A 20,814-nucleotide genomic window follows, 5' to 3' on the forward strand; every position below is an offset into this window, starting at 1 on the left:
GACAGGCTCTGCTCGATAACAATCCAAAACTGCACGGACCGACGCATGTTCATTTTCATTATCTGAGTCAGACACCACCAGCAGAAGGTTAATTATTTTTTTTGGCAGTTCGGGCTCTGTAGTTTCCGCATCGGAGTGTTGCTCTTTTAAGACTTCTGAAAGCATGCTCCACACCTTGTCCCTCTCAAATTTTGGAAGGCACTTCAGATTCTTAAATCTTGGGTTGAGTGCTGTAGCTATCTTTAGAAAACTCACATTGGTACCTTCTTTGCATTTTGTGAAATCTGCAGTGAAAGTGTTCTTAAAATGAACATGTGCTGGGTCATCATCGGAGACTGCTATAACATGAAATATATGGCACAATGCAGGTAAAGCAGAGCAGGGGACATACAATTCTCCCCCAAGGAGTTCAGTCATTAATTTAATTAACGCATTTTTTTAACAAACGTCATCAGCATGGAAGCAGGTCCTCCGAAATGGTGGCCAAAGCATGAAGGGCATATGAATGTTTATCAGATCTGGCAAAAATACCTTGCAATGCCAGCTACAAAAGTGCTATGCAAATGCCTGTTCTTACTTTCTGGTGACATCGTAAACAAGAAGAGGGCAGCATTGTCTCTTGTAAATGTATACAAATTTGTTTGTCTTAGCAATTGGCTGAACAAGAAGTAGGAGGGAGTGGACTAGTAGGCTCTGAAGTTTTACATTTTTTGTTACATAACTGCACTCAAAAACAAAACAAAAATCTACATTTGTAAGTTGGACTTTCACAACAAAGATTGCACTACAGTACTTGTACGAGGTGAATTGTAAAATACTAGTTCTTATTTTTACAGTGCAAATATTTGTAATAAAAATATTACACTTAGATATCAGTTACACATAAATACAATATATATGAAAATGTAGAAAAACATGCAAAATCTTTAAATACATTTCAATTGGTGTTCTATTGTTTAGCAGTGTGATTAAAACTGTGATTAATTTTTTTAATCGTGATTAATTTTTTTTTAGTTAATTGCATGAGTTAACTGTCATTAATTGACAGCCCTAGAAATAATTAAATCCAGAGAATGTGACTCCAAGTAAGAATGGTCAGAACTTGTGGGGGTTAAAAATATGCCCCATATTTTATGTGCTTACATCTGATAATGGCAAAGCATTCTCAACTGAGATAAACATTTCTATTATTTGAACTGTTACATTTGACATGTTATTACAGAAGAATTACTAAAAAGAATATTGTTAGCCCCATTGTAACAATGAAGTGACTATATACTAGTGAGAGGACTGCTTTAAAAATATTGCACCAGATCCAAAGACCATTGAATCAATGGAAGCCCTTCCTTGGCTTCAGATCCTGTCTACTTTTATTAATAAAAATAAATTGATCCAAATTAAAAGGGTGGGGGGAAGAATTGAAAAAACATTTTTAAAGCATGAGGCCAAAATTAGCTTGCCTTACTCCCATCAGTAGGGATCGAAGTGACTTGATGAGTATGGCAAGCAAGATTTGGCCTTAGAAACTGAAATGTTAGGTCCAGAAAAAGAATGCTTTGGGGGCTGGGAGGAGGGGGGTAGGATCAGAATGAATGCCATGAAATTTCAGATGCCATTTGGGCCTACTACAGCTTCCAATGCAGTCAACAGAAAGACTCTTATGGACTTTAATTGTAAGGGCCTGGTCCAACTCCAGTCTGATCCTTTACCATTAAGGCCAATAGGAATTTTGCTACTGACTTCAGTGGGAGCAGAACTGAGGCTCTAGAAGCATGGCATATATACACATGCCAGGCATGTCAAAGGAAATAAGGATTAGATGGCCAAATGAATTATAGCAATTTTTAAAAGGGAGCAAGTCAGCTGTACACATAGTCAGGAAGGATTATGAGCTTATGATGTATTGTTTGCAAACCTGATTTATTTCAAGTTTTATATAATAGACCAAAACTTCTGTCATTATTGTTATTATTGTGGAGGTTAGTTCACAAACAAATGTTGATTTCTGTCATTGCCATAAAGAGTTTTCAAGGATTTGGATATGTTTTGAGAAATCTCTTTAGTATAGATAGGCCTGAATGGGAACACTGGATCTGAACCCTTAAAAACTTGGGGAAATTTGGATCAGGCTCCAGACTGCTCAACTCAGGACCATCTCTGTAAGATGGATCAGAAACAGAAAAATGGCTCCAGGTACACTTTAACTTTGAGGTTATTTACATATTGATCTTAACTTGGACACCTCTACCTTTTAGGGCTGGTTACTGTTGGAAAGGTTTACTGATAAGAATGCACAATATAATGCATCTAAAATATATTACCAGATATGAACAAGCAGCTTAATTTGAAGTTGGCCTTTTTGCTGTTCAGTTTACGCCAGCCAAAAAGTTTGCCAACCCACATAATTCTTCAATGTCAGTGTTTAATATCAAGGTGGCAGGATTAGAAGTAGTTACATATTTCACTCTTTAATTTAACCTAACTACTTTATTATCTGAGGGAGCATGTTATGTATAGAATTAGTTCAAGAATAATAAAGGAATTAGCTATTAAAATGAACCACTGACCATTGTTTGGAATAAGAACATTGATGAGAAAGTATTTTATTCCATGACACTCTTCATGCATGATAGCTCCTTCCCGAGCTGATAAGCGAGGCCACTACTCTGTCCTCGTTCATAGTCCTCCCAAAGACCCATTTCTACTTTTATAGCTAAAAGAACTTAGATGACTAATAAGTGCAGAGAGGCCACAAGGGATAACCCAAATATCTAATGTTTAAAATATGTTGTTGGTATTACCAACATGTGAACAATCACCTTGACTGCTTTATTCGTATGTTATGTCCTAACCCTACATAAACAGAAGATTCAAGTTTCACAGTATTTCTCTTGCATGCCTTATGATAGTTTTGGACTGACATCATCATGTTCTTGTAACGTGCCAGCTACATTTGATCACTAATCCCATGTTAGGTAAAATTCCGCCATATACTGCAACAGAAGAAATGCAGCTGAACTTATTGATTTGCAGTTTTATTCTCACTCCATACTCCCAAAAAGGGTCTGTCAAGGTTCCTCCCCCACTCTGAACTCTAGGGTACAGATGTGGGGACCTGCATGAAAAACCTCCTAAGCTTATCTTTACCAGCTTAGGTCAAAACTTCCCCAAGGTACAAAATATTACCCCCATTATCCTTGGACTGGCCGCTACCACCACCAAATTAATACTGGTTACTGGGGAAGAGCTGTTTGGACGCGTCCTTCCCCCCAAAATACTTCCCGAAACCTTGCACCCCACTTCCTGGACAAGGTTTGGTAAAAAGCCTCACCAATTTGCCTAGGTGACTACAGACCCAGACCCTTGGATCTTAAGAACAATGAACAATCCTCCCAACACTTGCACTCCCCCTTTCCTGGGAAATGTTGGATAAAAAGCCTCTCCAATTTGCATAGGTGACCACAGACCCAAACCCTTGGATCTGAGAACAATGAAAAAGCATTCAGTGTTTTACAAGACGACTTTTAATAAAAAATAGAAGTAAATAGAAATAAAGAAATCCCCCCTGTAAAATCAGGATGGTAGATATCTTACAGGGTAATTAGATTCAAAAACATAGAGAACTCCTCTAGGCAAAACCTTAAGTTACAAAAAAGATACACAGACAGAAATAGTTATTCTATTCAGCACAATTCTTTTCTCAGCCATTTAAAGAAATCATAATCTAACACATACCTAGCTAGATTACTTACTAAAAGTTCTAAGACTCCATTCCTGTTCTGTCCCTGGCCAAGACGACTACAGACAGACACAGACCCTTTGTTTCTCTCCCTCCTCCCAGCTTTTGAAAGTATCTTGTCTCCTCATTGGTCATTTTGGTCAGGTGCCAGCGAGGTTACCTTTAGCTTCTTAACCCTTTACAGGTGAGAGGAGCTTTCCCCTGGCCAGGAGGGATTTCAAAGGGGTTTACCCTTCCCTTTATATTTATGACAGGGTCTAATTCTTAGCATTTTTAAAAAATAATTTGTATTGAGATTTTTTGGGATCAACCCATTTGCACCAATAGGGTTAAAAAACTCAGAGTTGTGAACACATTTAATTGAGAGATTTGCAGCCCATGAAATTACAGCATTCCCTAAAAAGTATATTTTTACTGTTGGACGAACTGCATATACGTAGTTCGGACTGTTAAAAGAGCAGCTAAAGCAGAGCTAAATAGCTTAGCATTGTCTTGTAAGTTACCACTCCAATATCCAATTCACACATCCTCTTGAAAAATACTATTATCTAGTTCTGTTGCATGCTAGATCTATGAAATTAATGTGCTTTTGGGAAACTAAAGCCTGTGATATTCTGCTTTACCTGCCCAGCCTCTACGTACTGATGTCCAGACAGATGACCATGAATCCGAGGGATGAGATTTCCCCCCACATTTTTGCTGTAAAATGTTTTAATTTTATTAAATATTTCCCTTTCATTTGCCATCTTTGTCACAGTTCAGCAACTGCTCCTGTAGCTCCCCCCTCAGGATCCATGAAGGGCACCCCTTCCAGGCTCCCAGCTCCTCAGCAGTCACTGTCTTGCGTAGAAGCCCACGTCTCTCTCTCTCCTGACCAGGATTTTTTCCAGGCTGCACAGTTCCCTGTCTACATTGTGATATTCCCAGTAATTCAGACTGCCTACACAGGCCAGTACAGGTGCTTTGCTTTCTCCCCAGCAGCTATGAACAGCTGTAATTGCCAGCCGTTATGAGTTACCACGCAGCTCTTTATAAGCAAGCACATTTATTCTTAAGGTTGGAAAGCATTATAGAGAAAACATTAAACAATACAAGCCTGCGCACAAATTTTAAAAAAACCCACCACACACAACTTACCAGAGGACAACCCAGCTACAACCTCAGTCTCTGGTAGGTGTCAGTCCTTCAAAACCCACATGTGGGTTTTCCCCATGGTTACAAGTTTATATCCGTCTCAGAGTCTGAACTAGACCAACCGTAACAGTTCAGCTTTTCGTTTATGCAGCTTGGGGCTTTGATCTTGGCCTCATGGAAGAGGTCATCAGCAGACAATGGCCCATTTCTCATAGCAAAGCTTCAAAAGCCTGTTTTTTTGCACAACAGGAGATGGGGAATTTTCATTCACCTCCCCTTAGATATTTCCCAGGAGATCCACTTCACATGTATTGTCCCAAAAGTCCATTCTTGTCTGGCACATTCTTTTATCATCCATGCTTTATATCACATCTCCCCCTTAGAGAGACTACATACCATGCTGGCCCACAATACATACATGTTGCCTTTAGTACAACACACTCCAAAGATACTTAAACTTAATTCAATGAGGATATTGCCATCTCTCTCACAAACTTCATCATGGTTACCTACAATGGGGCTGAAGTAGCAAGCTGCAGAGCACCTCCTGTCTTCATTGAAATCTGAAGATGCCAACACCTTTCAGGAAGCACTCAGCAGGCCCTGATGGGCACAATCCTTTGGGTGACTCTCCCTCAACTCCTTTTTAACACAGTGGGAATTGTAGGTGCTCATCACTCCCCAGATAATTGGCCCTTACCACCACATTATCATCAATTATTACAATCTAAGTTAATAAAATACAATACCAGGTTCCAAAGAAGAACACAGGCAACAAAGCTCTAAATTAAAGCAGTATTTGGGCTGCTCTAATTTATACCAGAGCCTGAGCCAGGCCTTGCATAACCCCAGAATACTGAAGAATCCAGGCCCCTTTGAAGCCTATAGGAATTTTGTCATTGACTTCAGCTGAGCCTGGATTTCAACCTGGAAGTGTAAAAGTGACTCGGGGTTTGTGGCCCCTCCTTACTCCTTTTGTCCCTGCTCTAAGTGCAGAGACTTAGACTCAGGCCACAAGTATTTACAGAAAATCTATTTCTTCATCTCTGTAAAGAGATGTACTATAGCAAGATATTTTTCCATTTGTCTAGTAAGCTCTCTGATAAGTTTTTCTTCAAGGAATATTAAATTTTTCTGTATTGCACTCTCCTTGGCACATTTCTTATGGTATTGAAAGCTACCATACAGCCAATTTTCAGAATCTGTTAAACTCAGTTCACCTGAACAGCAGGTGGTGCCATCCTATTTCATCACCAGTGCAAGTTGGCGCCATCCTGTAGCATTTTGATCTTTAGTGTCTTATTTTTCCCCCTAGACGAGCTTCATCACAGCATCAACTGAAAGTGCTGGTGTCCATTCAAAGGGTTAAACTCCATCTGCTACTGTCTTTGGCAGGAATGGGCTGCAGTGGGCATTGTGCATGTTTCTGAGGGAAGGATTTGGCTTTTAATGGATGGGGGGAAAAATCTCTCACCCCACTCACATGTGGGTGGGGGAGAAGATTTTCAAAGGCACAAAAGGCAGTTAGGTACCTAATTCCCACTGAAAGTCAGCGGTAGTTAAGCTCCTAACTGCTCTTTGTAGTTGGGATTGTAAATATAGTGGAGGAGATCCAACACCACGGAATATTCCCTGTTAAATAGGCCCAGATTTTAGTTTTCGTAATAGCAGGCTTGATCAAGAGAGGTGCTGAGCCCCTGCAACTCTTATTGAAGTCAAAAGAAACTGCAGTTGCTCAACGCCTCTCAGAAGCTAGCTCATTATTTGTGCCCTTGTCTCTAATCACATTTCCCATTTTAACTTCATCTCCCGTGATTTGGACTAAGGGCTTGTCTACATTTGAAAAACACTGCAGCAGTACAGCTGCAACTGCACCTCTATAGTGCTTCAGTGTAGACACTACAATGATGGGAGGGAATTCTTCTGTTGACTTACATGCTAACTGTGTCTCTCAGGAGTGTGGATTTTTCACACCCCAGAGAGATATAGTTATGCTGATGTAACTTTTCAGTGTAGGTCAGTCCCTAGCCCTTTTCCATAAATGCTATATTGACACAAAAAATCATTAAGGGTATGCAGATGTCATAAGTAGCTTTAGTAGTACCGCACTGCTTCTTGCAAGTAACAGCTTGCAGCTGAAATTTGTCTTTAGGAACAACTGAAGCATAATATCCAAGCTGAGGGGTGGGGACAGGGAGAAGACAGCCACAATGAGATGAGAATGTGTGTGTTATGTTTGCTTCATTAGCAACTAAGCAGTTCCACAAATGTGCAGCTCCACTAAACACAAACACACAAAAGGATATATATGAGAAAACATCAGTAACCTAATATGGCTTAATGAAAGCATGGCCAAATTCTTGCGGGTAATACAGTAACACAAAAGCCCAGGCTTAAAGTTAATAGTTTGAATTAAAACTACAAAACTTTCTTCATGAATCAGTGACAGCTCAACTGTAGTGTGATGAATGCAACTGGAGAAAGTGGTCAGGCTTAAGGAGGGAGTGGACCTTTTTATTTTTTTGTTGTGACCTCAAGGTGTTAAGGAGTTCAAGCTGGGACAGGCTGAGACTAGACAAATACAGACCCCAGTATGTAACACTGGCCTCTATGCATCTTCAACAAAGATTTGTTTCCTACAACTCTACCTGCTTGCTGCGTCGGTGCTCATTGATGCATGTCAATGAAACATGGCGGGAGTGCCAGGCAGTAGAACTTTACCAGCACATGAACAGACAGCAAGCTGCAGGTTTCTGGCTACAAAGGGTTTTCCATACACTTTACAGAAAAGGTCAGTCAGATTTGGACTAGAATGGCTGCCCCTGTGGTAAAAAAAATTCATGCTGAGGTGAGAGGTGCAACATCTTCCAAGTTTTGGTCAGTTTTGCTCCCTGTGATTCTAGACGTCCTGGGAGAGCTCTGGTTTGCAACTGGGATCCATGCCATTTATCGTTCATGTAATTTAGTGGGGGGGGGAGAGAGGAGGAGGGCAAGGATTGGGTCCTTTGTTGGCAAGAGTCTTGTCAGAGCTGCCCTTCAAGAAGACAAGATGCCAGCTTTGTTCAAAGAAGCAGTGGTTAGGCCCATGCTCAAGAAACCAAATTCAAGTCATGCGGTCTATGACTGCAAAACGTGAGCTCTCCCGCAGCAAGTAGGTCCAAGGTATTGCAAGTCTAAGCATAAGGGGGAAAGCGATGAGTTGGAAGTCACACAAGGGAACTTGCTCCTATAGTATTGAGCACTGCTCTGGGGGCACCAAGTCAATGTTGTCTTGTAAGGCCCAAAGTGAGAGCATGGAGCTAAGTACCTTATTAACACAGTGAGGACTAAGTTCTAGTGCCTCTCTCCTTAGATGGTCCCCACACCTTTAATGATTAGTACTTGCAACTAAAAAAATCAGTAAAGGAGTCTGGATACGGACAACCTCACAGCGTAGAGAGCCACACCTACTACTTAACCGTACACGTCTGCATCTGTAGCCTGCACTCTTACTTGTGCGGGAGTTTCAAAAAAGCCCTGCCTGTGGATTTGATCTACGCATATTACAAAACATCAGCACAATGGGTTAAGTTGAGGCCACTTTACCCAATTCCCTTAATTTTGTGGCAATAGCATTCTAAAATAACGGTGGGTGCACCAATTTCCTGAATGTTATTTTTTTTTTTTTACAATCTCTTGTATACTCAAGTTATTTGAGAGTGTTAAACTGTATGCTTTATCACATGCAATGTGCTGTACTCACCTAACATATATTTATGAGGGAACTTTAATCAGTGTAGTGATTAATGTCACAAAGGATTATAACCATTACTACAGCATTATCATACTAGTGATAGTTTAGGTGTTGATAATCCCTTTTTATCTCAAAGTAATTATAATTAGCCACTAGAGCTGCAGCTCTGGCTTTTCTTAACTGTATTCACCTCCTTTGCCGACGTACCCAGAAAAAGCAACCCTGGTCATAATCATAGAAGTTTGTTTATTCTGGTCTGACTCCTACCAAAGGATCTCAATTCTCTGTCAGCTCTGATTCAATTCACAACACATTCAATGCCATGCAAAACACACACACAGCACTCTCCCAGTCATTCACTCAAACTAATTGCCAAGCTGAGTACTCTTTTACTCTCCCCACATTCACAAGTCAGACATCTTTCCATCTTAAATACAGCATGGGCAGTGGGACTGCATGGATCAGTGAACTAATGGGAAATGAGTTTTTTCAAGTCAAGATCATTGCTTTAAATACAACCCAGGTTGGGAGTGCATGAAATTTGCTACCATTTGATGGTATGTGTGAAGAGTCATTAGTGGCATGGATGGTAAGTAAGAAGCATGACTTGACAGCAGTGGTTGGCACACACTGCTTGCTGCAGCCACTGCACACTTAGGTTAATAGAGAAAAAGGTTTACATTGAACTAGCTAAAGGAACTTCAAGTTGCATCACTGGCCATGGCCTGAATAAAAGTAACATCTAAATAACCCATAAACTACAACAGGACTTAGGTGAGGTGGTGCCAAAAAAGACAGATGATGTTTGATCCACAAGTTGATGTTTATGTGGTCACTGACTTTATGCATGTTTCTATTTCAATTAGTGTGCATCAATAATTCTTTAACTATTCCATTCCCAATATCAAACATATTGGAGGTATGTCACACTTGCAGTTTGTATTGTTGTCATAATGGCTCACACCCAGATATCCCAAGCTGACTGCCTGCTCAGATGCCGAAACCAGGTCACTTGTTGAATTGCGTCACCAGTCTCATTGGAAATATAGTGTCATTCATTAAACCTTTTGTTAGCTAGCCTGATGGGGTAGGAGCCATACCAAGAGGGATGTAGACTTGGGTAGGTGATTTGCATCCCCCAGTGGAAGGAAAGTATCTCCACCCCCTCAGCATACTCCAGAAGGGGTCTCCAAAATGGCTAACAGGTGGAAGGGAAGGCTGGGGACAGGGTGTAACAGCTATAGTGTTCTTTACTTTCTGTCTTGAACCATTATTCATAGATTCCAAAGCCAGAAGAGACAGTGATCATCTAGTCTTGTCTAACACAGGCTGTAAAATTTCCCCCAAACAATTTCTTTTTGCATATCTTTTTTTTTAAAGTGATCAATTTTTAAATAGAGAATCCAACACTACCCTCAGTAAATTGGTCTAGTGGTTAATTATCCCCACTGTTAAAAATTTACACTTTTATTTCCAGTCTGAATTGGTCACGTTATACCTTTCTCTGCTAGACTGACAATGAGCTCTTCAAATTTTTGTTCCCCATGTAAGTTCTGAGGGCTGTGATCAAGTCACCCATTAATCTATTTTATCTTGATAAAGAGAAGGTTGTCACTAGAAGGCATGTTTTCTAATCCTTTAAACATGCTCATGATTCTTCTTTGAACCCTGTTGTTTACCAACATCCTTCCTGAATTGAGGACACCAGAACTGGACACAGTATTCCAGCAGTGGTCATACCAGCACTAAATACAGAGGTAAAATATCCTTTCTACTCCCACTTGAGATTCCCGTGTTTCTGTAGCCACAGATTGGATTAGCTCTTCTGGCCACAGTGTCACATAGAGAACTCATGTTCAGCTGATTATCCACCATGACTCCCAAATCTTTTTCAGAGTCACTGCTTCTCAGGCTAGAGCCCCCCCCCCCCCCCATCCTGTAAATAGGGCCGACATTCTTTGTTCCTAGTTAGCCGTACTAAAACACATAGGGCAAGTCTACACCGCCAATGTTAAAGCGGCTACAGCAGCGCTTTAACGTGGCTGCGTAGTTGCAGCTCCAGGGCTGAGAGAGAGCTCTCCCGGTGCTATAATAAAACCAACTCCACAAGGGGAATAGCTCCCAGAGCTGTAGCATTATCTACAAGGCTACTTTACAGCACTGAAACTTGCATTGCTCAGGGGGGTGTTTTTTCGAGTGAAGAAAGTTTCAGTGCTGTAAGTGGCCGTGTAGACAAGATCATACTGTTTGCTTGTGCCCAGCTTTCCAAGCAATCCAGATCACTTCATAATCAGCAATCTGTCCATTTATTTATTTATCGCTCCCCCAGTTTCTTTTGTCATCTGTGAGCTTTAACCACTGATGATTTTAGGTTTTCTTCCAAGTAGCTGATGATAATGTTAACTAGCATAGGGCCAAGAACATGTCTCTGCAGGGCCCTACTAGAAACACACCCAATGATTCCCCATTTACAATTACATTGAGACGTATCAGTTAGCCAGTTCATCCATTTAGTGTGTGTCATGTTCATTTTAGATCATTCTAGTTTTTTAAAATCAAAATGTCATGGTGTACTAAGTCAAATGCCTTCCAGAAATTAAGCATATTACATCAGCACTATTATCTTGATCATAATTACTGCCAGGTATGATCCTGAACAAATGAGCAGTAACCACATGGCCCTGGTAGCCAGGGTGAAGGTGCTGAGGGGTGCAGATTGTGTTTTCATCCATCCTCCCAGTTGAAGGTAAGGCCTCAGCCAAAGACATGTACATCCAGGAGATGAATGCATGGCTGTGCAGATGGTGTTGATGGGAGGGCTTTGGCTTCAACCATGGGGTGCTATACCAGGAAGAAAGTCTGCTGGGAAGAGGTGGCATCCACCTGACCAAGATGAGGAAGAGTAACTTCGTACAACAACTCCAACCTAGTAAGGAGGGTTGGAAACTAGGTTCAAAGGGGGCAGGTGACAAAAGCCCACAGGTAAGCATAAAAAAGGCAAACTTAGAGGACTAGATGTGGAAGATGGGGGAAGTGCAAAATTTCAATAGGGTCATAGGAGCAACACGAAGGAAGTCAATGGGAGAAATCTGCTCAACATCCGATTGATTGATATACACACACACACAAAAACAGTATGGTGAATACACAGGAAGAATTAGGACTTAACTAGCATCACAGAGACTTGGTAGAATAAGTCTCGTCACCAGAATATTGGTATGGAGGGGTAGTTTAAGAAGGACTCACAGGATAAAAATGGAGGTTATACATCAAGTACATAAATAAATAAAAAGATAAAAATACAAACACCCAATAGCAGAACCACTTAGTGACCAGGCCAGGGTGTGGCAGACTGCCTGGAAGGAAGACAGTCTCCCCACCCCCATTATAGATCCACCATATGGGGTCTGTCTTTTTAGCAACTCGGCCCTCTGGCCAGGTCACACATTTGAGTCCACCCCTTTTGGGTGCACATAAAAAGTCTAACCCTGTGGAAATCTTCAGAAGTCAGCAAGGGCTACAGGGCTTTCCCATTGGGTCAGGATCTTAGGGGCTGGATCTTCCCCAACTAGGTTCCCCACCGAGGGATAGACTTCTGTTGTTTTCCCCTCTTTAGGCGATGGTAGGGAAGCTCAGGCCTACTCTCTCCACCAGGTTCCAAGGGTAGGCAGCTAAGATCTGTACCTTGGGGTGCTATGCAACTACCTCCCTGTATCTCTTCCCATCAGTGTCCCCTGTTCCCCCAGGGTAACAGAGAACTGAACACAAAATTAAAAAGTTTTGGACCTTCAAGTCAGCAGTCCCTCCTTTGCAGGCTTGGTCAGGTCAGGCAAGCCTTAGGCAGCAGGAACCCCCATGCTGTTCCCTTCCACTGTCTGCCTCCCTCTGAGCTGCTTGGCCACCCTTTGTAAGCCCTGCCTCTAGGAGCAGCAGGGCAAGGCCACCAGTTGTTCTGTAACTCTCTCTTCTCTAGTGTGGGGTTTTAGACCCAGTCACAATACACTTGTTCCAAGGCCCAGAAAGAGGTGAGACATAGACCAGTTGAAAGTCTCTGGATAAAGACAGAAGGGGTCATCTACCATAGACCACAATATCAGGAAGAGGAGGAAGGAGGCAGCATTTATACAACAAACTGAAACATGGAAAACAAGACCTAATAGTAATGGGGGGGGAGGGGGGAGAAGACTGCCAGGGCCTCTTGGTGTTGCCTTTTGAGGGGCCCCAGCTTCTCCTGGCTGACCATCCTCCACTTGTCTTCAAACAGGTCAGTTCCTGGACCTTCACCTCTAATTACAGCTAGCAGCCCTTCAATTTTAGGGCTAGCAGTCTGCTTCAGTCTCTTGGTTACTTTCTTGGAGGCAGGGCTGCCTTCCCTTTGCTATCCTAGGCCTTTCTGCCTCCCCTTCTTTTGCTGTTCTCTCTCCTTTATAGCATGCCTTACTTCCTCTATTGGTTGCAGTTGTGGGTCCTCTCTCCAAGACTAGCTGTGTGGAGGTGTGATCAAGCTGCTTGCTTGTAAACAGAAGAGGTTCTCCTCCCTGCTCTGTTTACGCTCAATATGGGGTTTGTAGACCCCATTACAGAGACTAACTATCCAGACAGCTGTTGGGAAAGTAATTGGACGCTTTGTTTACCATTTAAGTTCTTGGACTGCACTTTCTGAAGCAGTTGTCCCCAGTACAGGAAGTAACCTGGGGGATAGCCATTTTAGATTTGATCCTGACCAATGGGGAGAAATTGGTAGTGAATCTGAAGGTGAAAGGCAATGTGGGTGACAGTGATCATGAAATCATCATTTCATGATTTTAAGAAAAGGAAGGAGTGAGAGCAGCAGAATAAAAGATAACAGGCTTAAAAAGAAAAGAAATTAGACTGTCAAACTCCAAGAACTGGTAGGTAAGGGGAAGAAAATCTAAGGGAAAAAAGAAGTTCAGGAGAGCTGGAAGTTTCTTAAGGAGATAATATTAAAGGCATGACTGCAAACTATCCTGATGTGAAGGAAAGATAGGAGGAGGGATAGTGGTGACTCCACAGGAGCTCTTTAATGACCTAAAATTTAAAAAAAAGGAATCCTACAAAAAGTGGAACCATGGACAAATTGCTAAGGAAGGGTACAAAACCACAGCACAAGCATGTAGGGACGAAATCAGAAAGCCTGAGGCAAAATATGAGTTATACCTAGCAAGGTACATAAAAGGCAAGAAGAGGTTCTTTAAATACATTAGGAGCAAGAGAAAAACCTAAGGAAAGTGTAGGTCCTCTACTTAGTGGGGAAGGAGACCTAATAAGCGATGCCATCAAGAAGTCTGAGATGTTTAATGCCAATTTTGCTTCAGTCTTCACTAAGAAGGTTAATTGTGAACTGATACTTAATACAATGAATCATAACAAAAAGGGGGAAGGAATGTAAGCCAAACTAAAGAACGAACAGGTTAAAAAATATTTAGATAAAATTCAAGTCATCAAGGCCTGATGAAATTCATCCGAGGGTAATTCAGAAACTAGCTGAAGCAATCTCAGAACCGTTAGCAATTATCTTTGAGAAACTCCAGAGGATGGGTTAGATCCCAGAGAGCTGGAGAAGGGCAAGCTTAGTACCTATCTTTAGGAATGGAACAAAGAGACCAATCAGCCGAACTTCAATACCGGGAAAGATACCAAAACAATCTATTAAACAATCAATTTGTAAGCACCTAGAGGATAATAGGGTTCTAAGGAATAGATTTAAGGCATGGAATTATCAAGAACATGTACAAGGAGATGGGTAATAACTAGCCACGTCAGGTGGCAGTAACTACTTCAGAGGGGCAGTACATACCTCTTTATACCTTGATACAAACAAGTTCTCAGAGCGTCTTGGTCCAGCCGAGGGGGGAATGGAAAGTCCCGCCATTCACTAAACTGCCTCCATTGTCATGGGCATACATGTCTTAGTAGTCTCATAGAGTCTGCCAGGTGCTATTACCATGCTTTGTCCACAATAAACCTGCCCTGGTGCCTTCGTACCTTCAATTGACCTTGTAATCATTGGATGGTTCGCTCAAGCTCTGCTGTGCCGGCTGTCTGCACAGAGGTGGGGCAGCACACAGGGAGAACACACACACATCCCTGAACATCTAACAGGGTCCTTTGTCTCCTTTGGTGAAATATGGAGTGCAAAGAACCCGAAGTTGTTCTAGTCCAGTGAACCTTAGAAATGTATTCTTCGGAAAGGTACATTAATAAATAGGGAAAGTTCATTAGTATATGCTGAAGAAAAGAGTTTTATCCCACTGGCTAACCATAAGTCATACAAGCAAGTCCCTTAGACACTTCAGCTTCCCAGTATCACCACCAGTGCCACTTGTTATAGGGATAAATGGTTACGAAAACCAATACCCCAGTGAAAGAAAAAAGGTTCTCCTGATCCCAAAGGGCCAAGCCCCAGACGCAGGTCAATATACAAATCAGATCTTACCCACAAATCACATTGTTGCCAATCCTTTAGAATCTAAACTCCAAAGATTTATTCATAAAAGGAAAAAGCTATAGATGAGGGCTAAAATTGGTTAAATGGAATCAATTACATACAGTAATGGCAAAGTTCTTGATTCAGGCTTGTAGCAGTGATGGAATAAGCTGCAGGTTCAAATCAAGTCTCTGGAATACATCCACAGCTGGGTCATTCAGCCCTTTGTTCAGAGCTTCAGTTTGTAGCAAGGTTCCTCCAGAGGCAAGAAGCAGGACTGAAGTCAAGATGGAGGAGATGCAGCTGCCTTTTATATAGTCTCTTCCCATGGAAGGACACCTCTTTGTTCTTACTGTGGAAAAAAAAAATCACAGCAAGATAGAGCTTGGAGTTACATGGGCAAGTCACATGTCCATGCATGACTTAGTTCTTTACAGGTTGATGCCATTGTTTATGTGTTAGTTTGGACGTTCCCAGGAAAGTTCAGATGTAGATTGGCGTCTCCCAAAATCCATTGTCAGTTAAGTGTTTATTGATTGGGCACTTACTGAGAATAGTCCCTTCTCAAGAAGGGTACCAAATGCTTCACTGAGGCTACTGAGAATCAAAACACATTGAGATATAAGTACATAGCCAATATTCATACCTTCAACTACAAAAATGATATACACACATACAGACAGCAATCATAACCAGCAAATTATAAACCTCCTTATAGACACCTCACTCAATAACCTTTGTACAATATTTGCTGCAAATATATAACAGTGGTTACAACAATGATCTATACAGTTAATGTCACACCAGGTCTGGAAGATAATGCTCCCTGCTAGCTCCTCCCACACTGGTGGTTGCTACTATGCAAGTTCTCTCTCCTGCTGCAGTCTGATACAAATGAATAGCCTATCGAATTTTGGCCACACCTGGTCTGAGGCAGCAGCCTCTTTCCTTTGTCTCTGGAGGAAACCTGTTCATCAACTCCCTGACATGTCTGGCTTAACACCTTTTTGGGCTTGTCTCCGTTGAGCGAGAAGGTTGCAGTACTGTAAATTGCCAGACGGTGTGAAAAAAAAAGAACACCCCCAAGTTCAACAAGTTTCAGTGCTGTAAATTGCCAGTGTAAACAGTGCACCAGTGCTGGGAGCCACGCTCCCATGGCTGGTAGCCCTGCCCCCCGTGGAGGTGGGTTTTTTATGTTTGTTTGTTTGTTTTTAAGAGTGCTGGGAGAGCTCTCTCCAGGTGCTGCACCGCAACCACACAAGCCACGTTAAAGCACTGCCACAGCAGCGCCTTAGTGTTGCCGGTGTAGACTAGCCCTAAGTCACAGACTTTAAATCATAGTATCAATGACTATCCATACTGTCACATGTAGCATTGTAAAATAGATAACAATGGTTTTTCTGACCAGTGTGTTCTTAGTTTTCAAATGAGAAGGCATATTCTATACAAAAAATCATTGCAGTAGTGCGTAGGGTGTGAATACAGAAGTGTTTAGGGTTAAGAAAGAAAATTCAAATGCACAGCTACAAAATGGGGAATAACTATCTAGGTGGTGCTGCTGAAAAAAGATCTGGGGAGGATAGTTGATCACAAATTGAATACGAGTCAAAATGGTACAGCTGCAAAAAAAGGCTAATGTTCTGGGGTGTTGTGACAGGATCCCCAGGGTGTAGCCTGGGACCGCTGAGCCCCCTTAACTCTCCAGCCTGGGCTGTCTCTCTCAGTGCTTTGCTAGTGACAAGCAGCAAACCCCTCCAGACCCAGTTATCACTCAGCACAACTGGATGTGGAGCCCCACACCCAGCTAGATTGCATGAATGCTCCCAGAGCCACTCATGAATTACACAGAGAAAGGCATCAGCCAACCCCCCCCCACACCCCAGCTCCCAGCCTTGCACCTCGGGAATATACCGTCTTGCAAATTTATGTATTGGTTCACCATTTCGTCAATGGAAAGTGGATATACACCAGCCTTTGTAAACCTGGGCAGATGTACCAAATGCTTCAGGCAAACTCAGTAGTAAAGATAAACAGTTAAACAAAATGTATTGACTACAAAAGATAGATTTTAAGTGATCGGCAAAACATCAGAGTTAGTTACCAAAAGAAAAGAAAATATAAGCACACAGTCTAAACTCTCAACCCTATTAGGCTGGGCAACATCTAAATTAAGCAGTTTCTCACCCCAATGGATATTGCAATCCTTAATATACAAGTTTGTCCCTTAAACCTGAACCAGTCTCCTCTGTTGGAGTCTTCAGTCCCCTGAGTGTCCTTGTTGCTTGCAGCATAGGTGGTGGGGAAGGAGAAAGTGGCCCTATATTTGGCCAGTGTTCTGTTTTATATCCTTAGTCAGTGATGAGCTGCCAAAATCTTAACAACCGATTTCCCACCCCCACCTCCAGGACTCCTGCCCCATCTAACCCCCCGCATTCCTTGATGCCCCCCCGGGACCGCTGCCCCATCCATCCCCCTCCCCTGACTTCCCCCAGAACCGGGCATTAAAAAAAAAAACCCACAGCACAAGGGTCTGATCCAAAGCTCACTGAAGACAATGGAGAGATGCCCTAGCTCAGGCCCTGAGTCATGATTTGTCTATTAACAGTGAGGATTAAAGCACAGCATTTCCCATACTCTACCATAGAGCTCCCCATACCAAGATGGTATCGTAGTCTAAAATGTACCATTTCACAGAGTTTAACTCTTCATGGCTTAAAATTAACACACTAAAGCATTCACATGGCTGAATAAGATTTAATGTAAGTTTATGTTCAAAGTTAAAGAGCATATCAGTATATCTAATGTTATTCTGCTCCAATTCACTATTTTTCCAGACCACTGCATTTTTTTCCAGTGCCAATGCACTCTAGTGGACTGACCTTTCTGTTGTACTTCTCATGTTCCAGACATTTGGAGGTCCATGTTCTTCTGCTATCGCACTACACAGCAGCCCTGAAGGACTTTAGATCTTGAAGATTCTGCTTAAAAAAATTCTTTGTACGTGATACAATCTTTGCTATGGTTAAATGACTTGAAGGCACAGTAATATGAAAAATGTACTCTGAACAGTTCTGAGAAGAAGAAAACAAGGACCAGATTCTCAGCTGGTACAAACTGGCAAGGCTCCGTTGAAGTCAATGGAGATACATCGATTTATACCAGCTGAGGATCTGGCCCTACTTTAATTATCAGTAGCTGGAGTTCTTCAAATGCACTGCCTCTGTAGGTGCACACTCTTGGAGTTGTGTGCTGACTGCCTGTGGACCCAAAACATCATCAGCTAGCCTTATAAGGGGCTGTGGGCCTAGATTGAGAGTAACAATACTGGAACCATCTCTCTAAAGAACTCAAGTTGGCCTTGCTCCCTGAATCCTTTTCCCCATCTGGAATAAAGTTTCCAAGGACAAGGAGTGATGTTGGAAAAATAAGAGGCATTAGAACTAGAGAACTTCTATTACTAAATAATGTAATTTTCTTTTATAAATATGCTTTCACAGATCCTCCCATTCCTGGACTCCATCTGTATAACAGTTTCTAGTACATCAGGAAACCTTATTTAAACAGTTTTTTTAAAAATGGTTTCAGCTAATACGACTTTGCTGGCCAGTGTAGAAAGAGCTTAAACTTTGTTAAAGCTTTTAATATATACCACTCACATCTGGGTCATATGTTTAAAAGTGACTTAGCCTACATAGGCCCTGCTTACAAATCGGTTCGCACTAAGAAAAAAGTGAAAAGAAAATACATTTTTGAGGGGATCCACTCAAATGAAATAGGGACTGCAAAAGTCATAAGACTTGGCATCTAAACAAAAATATGGTGGGAGTTTTAGCTCTAGCTACCTAGTGCTCTCAGTAGTATTGGGTACTTTGGGTTATGTGCACCCTGCTGGTTTGATGGAAATTTGTAGCTTGATCTGTGTTCTTGAAGAGAATACATGCAGAAGTTATAAATTATTTTCAAGCTAGACTAAAGTTGTTTAAATTAGTATCTTGTTTTGTCATAGATTGTGCCAGCTAAGAATAACCCAACATCAGCACCAACCATCCCAACTATTCAGAAATCATGGAGTACCTTAAAATTATTTTTACAAAATGGGTTCTTATTTGTGGTCTGGTTTTTCAGCCAGTAGGGTTCACCTTTTTAAGTTTTTCTCCACAATCATGAAGGCTATATACTTACTCTTCAAAAAACAAAAGCTAAGATTCTGATGCCAGTCACATGACTTAATGAAGTCACATGGAGAAAAACTCCAAATACTACAAGATCTGTGATAAGACCATGTGAGTTGGCAACACTTCTAGTATTTTTAAATGGTTGCACTGCAGCACTTCTTGTTTTTCTTTTGACCCAACAAAACTCCATAAGTTACTCTATCCAGCCCCTCCACACCCATCCTCCAAGGTGAAGTGGAGAGATGTTCCCATGAACCATGCCATTGCTGCTGCATTTCTGAATGGGAGGCCTTAAGAAGAGGTCCCTAACAGCACCAGTCTTGGTTTGTCTGGCTTTCTTCCCTTCATACACTGGATGAGAACTTTCATGACCTTTGCCCCAGCTAGGTAGGCCAGAGGACTCATTGTACTAGATTACTTCAATGTGCTGTGGAGAGAAGATCTGCGCAGAAAGATTGTGATACAAGAGGTTCATGCTATCCTGTATGGCAAGTATGAAGGAGGCCAAAAGATCCTGCTTCTCTGAAGACATCACTTCATCAAAACCAACTGAAGGGACTATCCCAAATAATAAGCAGCTGTTGTCACCACCTGCTTCAGGAGCTGACCACTCATTACAGAGGAGTGGGTGGAGGGAAAAATAAAATAAATCAAACTAATTCATGGCAGTGTCTTAAATCCAGAGGGGACAGTAAGAGCAGAACGTGGCAATCATGCTGCCATCTTAAAGTTCAGGCTATTCATGCAGCTATAAATGCTAAAATCCCTAGAGGCAGTGGTGAGCTGGAGCCGGTTCGCACCAGTTCGCTGGAACCTGTTGTTAAATTTAGAAGTCCTTTTAGAACCAGTTGTTCTGCAAGGGACAACCGGTTCTAATAGGGCTTCTAAATTTAACCGGCCAAAAGTGGCGCCTTAGGTGCTGACTCCATGGGTACTCCAGCCCTGGAGCACCCAAGGGGGAAATTTGGTGGGTGCACCCACCAGAGCACCCACCAGCAGCTCCCTGCCCCACCCCTGGCCCACCTCCGCCTCCTCCCCGAACGCACCGCCTCGCTCTGCTTCTCTGCCCCCCCCAGGCTTCCTGCGAATCAGCTGTTCGCATGGGAAGCTGGGGCAGGCTGAGAAGCAGGCCACGGCTTCCCACTCAGGCCCAGGGAGGCAGAGTGGAGGTGAGCTGGGGCAGGGGGCGTGAGGAGGGCCGCCAGTGCCGCAGCAGGTAACCTGGGGGAGGGGGCACGCAGGGGAACCACTCCCCGCCCCAGCTCACCTCCGCCACCCTCAGCCTGAATGTGAAGCTGCCGCCTGCTTCTCAGTCCTCCCTGGCTTCCTGCCGAACAGCTGATCTGCGGGAAGCCGGGGCAGGGGGTGGCACAGAGAAGTGGAGTGGGGCAGTGCGTTCAGCGGAGGAGGCGGAGCGGAGGTGAGGTGAGCTGGGGCAGGGCAGGGCAGGGAGCTGCCAGTGGGTGCTCTGCACCCACCAAATTTTCCCCGTGGGTGCTCCTGCCCTGGAGCACCCAGGGAGTCAGTGCCTAAGGCACCACTTTTGATGTGATCAGTGGGGGGAGCGGCCGCTCCCTCTGCTCCC

The sequence above is a fragment of the Lepidochelys kempii genome, chromosome 1 (assembly GCF_965140285.1).
Source record: "Lepidochelys kempii isolate rLepKem1 chromosome 1, rLepKem1.hap1, whole genome shotgun sequence".
Taxonomy (NCBI): Eukaryota; Metazoa; Chordata; order Testudines; family Cheloniidae; genus Lepidochelys; species Lepidochelys kempii.